Source organism: Bombina bombina, chromosome 8, assembly GCF_027579735.1.
Source record: "Bombina bombina isolate aBomBom1 chromosome 8, aBomBom1.pri, whole genome shotgun sequence".
In the NCBI taxonomy this organism is placed as follows: Eukaryota; Metazoa; Chordata; class Amphibia; order Anura; family Bombinatoridae; genus Bombina; species Bombina bombina.
Window position 1 is genome coordinate 323,076,644 of NC_069506.1, and position 6,000 is coordinate 323,082,643.

Here is a 6,000-nt window from a genome sequence, read left to right on the forward strand (position 1 = left end):
AAAGGTTTTAAACTATATTCTTTGCCAGCAGTTAAATTCAATTTGGAGGGTTCTCCAATTTATTGGGGCTATCTCTACTTCTACTAATTATGCTATTGTTTCTATAGCAAAATAGTATTTATTTTCCTTTAGATAGTTGTATCTTATTTATGGAAAATTATTTAGTTTCAGGTACTTTTCTTGGTCCTGTGATTTATTTGGATATTGCAATTGCTTCATTTTTTCTGTTTACTTTAAGATCAAGTATCAGATTATGATTTATTTTAGCATTGTTAAGGGACAACATTTACTAGACTAGGTGCTGTTGCATTTGTCTTGTTGTTTTGCATTTATTGATTATGCAAGTCCACTGTATTGACTGGTCCTTTAAACTGAACTATCATGCTAATAATTTCATTTCAGTTTTTTTTTCATTATAAGATTTAAACTTTATTTTGGGTGTGGATTATTTTCAGCGGAATTGGCTGTCTTTATTTTATCCCTTCCTCTCTACTGACTCTTGCGTGGAAGATCCACATCTTGGGTATTCATTATCCCATACGTCACTAGCTCATGGACTCTTGCTAATTACATGAAAGAAAACATAATTTATGTAAGAACTTACCTGATAAATTAATTTCTTTCATATTAGCAAGAGTCCATGAGGCCCACCCCTTTTTTGTGGTGGTTATGATTTTTTTGTAAAAAGCACAATTATTCCAATTCCTTATTTTTTATGCTTTCGCACTTTTGTCTTATCACCCCACTTCTTGGCTATTCGTTAAACTGATTTGTGGGTGTGGTGAGGGGTGTATTTATAGGCATTTTGAGGTTTGGGAAACTTTGCCCCTCCTGGTAGGAATGTATATCCCATACGTCACTAGCTCATGGACTCTTGCTAATATGAAAGAAATGAATTTATCAGGTAAGTTCTTACATAAATTATGTTTATATATATATATATATATATATATATATATATATATATATATATATATATATATATATATATATATTAATTATAATTATTTTTTAAAAAGCAGCCTTTATTTTAGTACTGGCAAACTTTCTGCCAGTACTTAAGATGGGGGTGACAATTGTGGGAGGGAAGAGAGCTGTTGAAGAGGGGTCAGGGAGGGATGTGCAGACACCCCAAGTCTCCCTGAAGTTCAGGGAGTCTCCCTGATTGAAATAGCGTCTCCCTGATGCCAGCAAATAGAGTGCAATCTCCCTGAAACTCCAAGTACTATGATCCAAAGTGACCCAAATCCGGAAAAGTGTTTCTTTAAGGAATGCCTTTAGTTTCTGGGACGTTATGGAACCCTCAAAGCCCCCACTGATTTTAATAAAATAAAACACAAATACTACCTTATTTACTGCACGTAATTAAACTTTGTATTCTAAAATATTTGAGCATTCAACAAGCGTACAATCACTGGAAAATAGGTTTGTTGTATGTGGTTGTGCAATAAAGCTACTTTTTTTAATGTGACTTTAGTGGGAAGCTACTTTAATGATAAGTCTCTATCTTATTTAGGGTTTCAAGGTGTCCAATATATAACTGGGGGGGGGGGGGGGGTGGCAGCGCAGTAGCGGGTGAAAGCCACCTCCCTGAAATTAGTTTTTGCAGTTTGGGATGTCTGGATGTGTCAGGTGGGAGGCAGATCTCTACATTAAAGCTACCTAATTAACCCCTTCACTGCTGGGCATAATACAAGTGTGGTGCGCAGCGGCATTTAGCAACCTTCTAATTACTAAAAAAGCAATGCCAAAGACATATATGCCTGCTATTTCTGAACAAAGGGGATCCCAGCAAATAATTTACAACTATTTGTGCCATGATTGCACAAGCCGTTTGTAAATAATTTCAGTGAGAAACCTAAAATTGTGAAAAAGTTAACGATTTTTTTATTTGATCGCATTTGGCGGTGAAATGGTGGCATGAAATATACCAAAATGGGCCTAGATTAAAGGGGCAGTAAACCTAGAAAATAACGTTATATAATTTTGATTAAAAAAAAAAAAAAGAGGGTTTTTCAGACCGCCGCTCTATGTCTACTGAGCGGGTCTGGTTTTCCCCCTGAGCGCATCTGGGCAGCTGTCTAGTCACAGTCACAGCCCGGCCCGATCGCGCCATTACACTTAATGTAGCTTGCTCCCGCTATCAGACAGAGCAGGAGCTGCCCAGATGCGCTCAGGGGGAAAACCAGACCCGTTCAGTAGAGCATAGAGCGGCAGTCTGAAAAACCCTCTTTTTAAATCAAATTTCAGCTGCGAAATTATGTTGCATAAAGTTTGCGCTAAGATAATGTTATATAATTCTGCACTATGTGCAGAATTATATAACATTATTTTCTGTTTACTGCCCCTTTAACACTTTGGATTGTCTACTAAAAAAAAATATATAGTTTTGATAGGTAAATATAAAAAAAGGCTCTATTTATGTTTAAATGTAGTGATGGCAAAACTGCTAAAAATGCTCTGGTCTTTTGGAGAAGTTTTTGTCTGAGGTGCCCGGTCCTTAAGGGGTTAAGTGGTCACTGAGCACATTCTAGCTATTCTATTCCACTAACTGGCACTATCCAGTGGGACAGGAAATGAGGCTAGAAGAACCTTGATAAAAGAGTGAGAAAGGGCAGTTTACTCACTGGGGATGTATGGCACCTTAGACAAGAGGGGATGTATGGGGGCACCTTAGACAAGAGGGGATGTATGGGGGCACCTTAGACAAGAGGGGATGTATGGGGGCACCTTAGACAAGAGGGGATGTATGGGGGCACCTTAGACAAGAGGGGATGTATGGGGGCACCTTAGACAAGAGGGGATGTATGGGGGCACCTTAGACAAGAGGGGATGTATGGGGGCACCTTAGACAAGAGGGGATGTATGGGGGCACCTTAGACAAGAGGGGATGTATGGGGGCACCTTAGACAAGAGGGGATGTATGGGGGCACCTTAGACAAGAGGGGATGTATGGGGGCACCTTAGACAAGAGGGGATGTATGGGGGCACCTTAGACAAGAGGGGATGTATGGGGGCACCTTAGACAAGAGGGGATGTATGGGAGCACCTTAGACAAGAGGGGAAGTATGGGAGCACCTTAGACAAGAGGGGAAGTATGGGGGCACCTTAGACAAGAGGGGAAGTATGGGAGCACCTTAGACAAGAGGGGAAGTATGGGGGCACCTTAGACAAGAGGGGATGTATGGGGGCACCTTAGACAAGAGGGGATGTATGGGGGCACCTTAGACAAGAGGGGATGTATGGGGGCACCTTAGACAAGAGGGGATGTATGGGGGCACCTTAGACAAGAGGGGATGTATGGGGGCACCTTAGACAAGAGGGGATGTATGGGGGCACCTTAGACAAGAGGGGATGTATGGGGGCACCTTAGACAAGAGGGGATGTATGGGAGCACCTTAGACAAGAGGGGAAGTATGGGAGCACCTTAGACAAGAGGGGAAGTATGGGGGCACCTTAGACAAGAGGGGAAGTATGGGAGCACCTTAGACAAGAGGGGAAGTATGGGGGCACCTTAGACAAGAGGGGATGTATGGGAGCACCTTAGACAAGAGGGGATGTATGGGGGCACCTTAGACAAGAGGGGATGTATGGGGGCACCTTAGACAAGAGGGGATGTATGGGGGCACCTTAGACAAGAGGGGAAGTATGGGGGCACCTTAGACAAGAGGGGATGTATGGGGGCACCTTAGACAAGAGGGGATGTATGGGGGCACCTTAGACAAGAGGGGATGTATGGGGGCACCTTAGACAAGAGGGGATGTATGGGGGCACCTTAGACAACAGGGGAAGTATGGGGGCACCTTAGACAACAGGGGAAGTATGGGGGCACCTTAGACAACAGGGGGAGTATGGGGGCACCTTAGACAACAGGGGGAGTATGGGGGCACCTTAGACAGCAGGGGAAGTATGGGGGCACCTTAGACAACAGGGGAAGTATGGGGGCACCTTAGACAACAGGGAAGTATGGGGGAATCTTAGACAACAGGGGAAGTATGGGGGCACCTTAGACAACAGGGGAAGTATGGGGGCACCTTAGTCAACAGGGGAAGTATGGGGGCACCTTAGACAACAGGGGAAGTATGGGGGCACCTTAGACAACAGGGAATGTATGGGGGCACCTTAGACAACAGGGGATGTATGGGGGCACCTTAGACAACAGGGGATGTATGGGGGCACCTTAGACAACAGGGGATGTATGGGGGCACCTTAGACAGCAGGGGAAGTATGGGGGCACCTTAGACAGCAGGGGAAGTATGGGGGCACCTTAGACAGCAGGGGAAGTATGGGGGCACCTTAGACAGCAGGGGAAGTATGGGGGCACCTTAGACAGCAGGGGAAGTATGGGGGCACCTTAGACAGCAGGGGAAGTATGGGGGCACCTTAGACAGCAGGGGAAGTATGGGGGCACCATAGACAACAGGGGAAGTATGGGGGCACCTTAGACAGAGAGACCTTAGACACAGAACAAATTGTGATGGGGCAGGCAGGCGTGGAAGGGAACCTAATACACAGAGGTTTAGTGCAACCCTAATACACACATAGAAGCACACTACAAATTTAAAAATATAGAACAAATAGGAAGAGCTGGCGAATGTATTTAAACACAAGATCACAGGAACATACTGCACATAAAGGGTTGTGTGAGGAGCAATATGTACAATGGGGTTATTTTGTACGGTCTTTACACATCAATATGTAGGGCGGATATTTTAAATAAAGTTCGGTTAGATCACAGCTATAGGGGGACACACAGAGGGGATCAGCAGGACACGTTGACTCCTCTGGGTGTACTCAGTACTATTTTACAAAGAGACACAGTACAAACGGAAGCAGCAATATAGTAATGAGTAAATACCATACCTGTGTCAGTGTCCTTCCGCTGTATTATCGGTAACCGGATCTTATTAACTACACGCGCCTGAGATGTTACAAAACAATCGGTAGTAATCGTCATATAATGGGCGTGGTTTAATTCTACAAATCCAATAGGGAAACAGCGCAGCAGACACGCCTTCTTGCATTGTTCAGTAACCCATTCGGTGCCAGAGCGTCTCTTTATTTGAGCTGGGAGATTGTTGCTGAGTGTAGTGAAGTTTTTCCATAACTTTACTAAAACTGCAAATAATGGTTATGTTATCTTTTAAACCATAAAATATTAGTTATACTCAGTTTAACACTATGTTATTCTTACAGATGCAACAAATATCTCAACCACATTTATAAAAAATAGAAGTAATTAAAGGGACACTCAATCAAAATGAAACTTTCATTATTCAGATAGAGCAGCCATTTTAAACAACTTTCCAATTTACTTCCATTAACTAAATGTGCACAGTCTTTTTATAGTTAAACTTTTTGAGTCACCAGCTCCTACTGAGCATGTGCAAGAATAAGTGTGTCTGCATTTGTGAATGGGTGATGGCTGTCACATGGTACGTTTATGCATATGTGATTGGCTGATGGCTGTCACATGGTACGGGGGAGTGGAAAAAGACATAACTTAAAATTGTTAGAAAAAAAATCTACTCATTTGAAATTCAGACTAAGTGCTATTGCATTGTCTTGTTATCTTGCATGTGTTGATTATGCAAATCTACTGTGTTGACTGGTCCTTTAAGACATCTTACAGAAATACATACATGTGTTAGATAATTGTATTATTGCACTGTTGCTTGGATATAGCTATATCCTTTGTTTAAGAGTAAACATAGCTAAGCAATGCACTTTTGGGAGCTAGCTGCTGAATGGTGGCTGCACATATATATCTCTTGTCATTGGCTCACATGGTGTGTTTAGCTAGCTCCCAGTGGAGTACTGCTGCTCCCTCAAACAAATATAGTGAAGCGAATTTGATAATATAAGTGAGTTGGAAGTTATTAAAAAAATGATGCTCTATTTAAATCACAAAATAAAAAAATGTCTGTTTCATGTCCCTTTAAAGGCAGCTCCAGAACAGCAATACACTACTGGGAGCTAGCTGAACACATCTGGTTGGCC

General features: G+C 42.6%; 1 protein-coding gene across 1 annotated transcript in view; it reads right to left on the reverse strand.

The window, feature by feature from the left end:
* LOC128639257 (cryptochrome-1) overlaps positions 1–4,936 on the reverse strand; it is a 47,709-nt gene extending 42,773 nt beyond the window's left edge. The window contains exon 1 of the mRNA XM_053691541.1: positions 4,864–4,936. The gene's annotated coding sequence lies outside the window, so the exon portion shown is untranslated. The remainder of the gene's footprint in view (positions 1–4,863) is intronic.
* Positions 4,937–6,000: the final 1,064 nt, after the last annotated feature.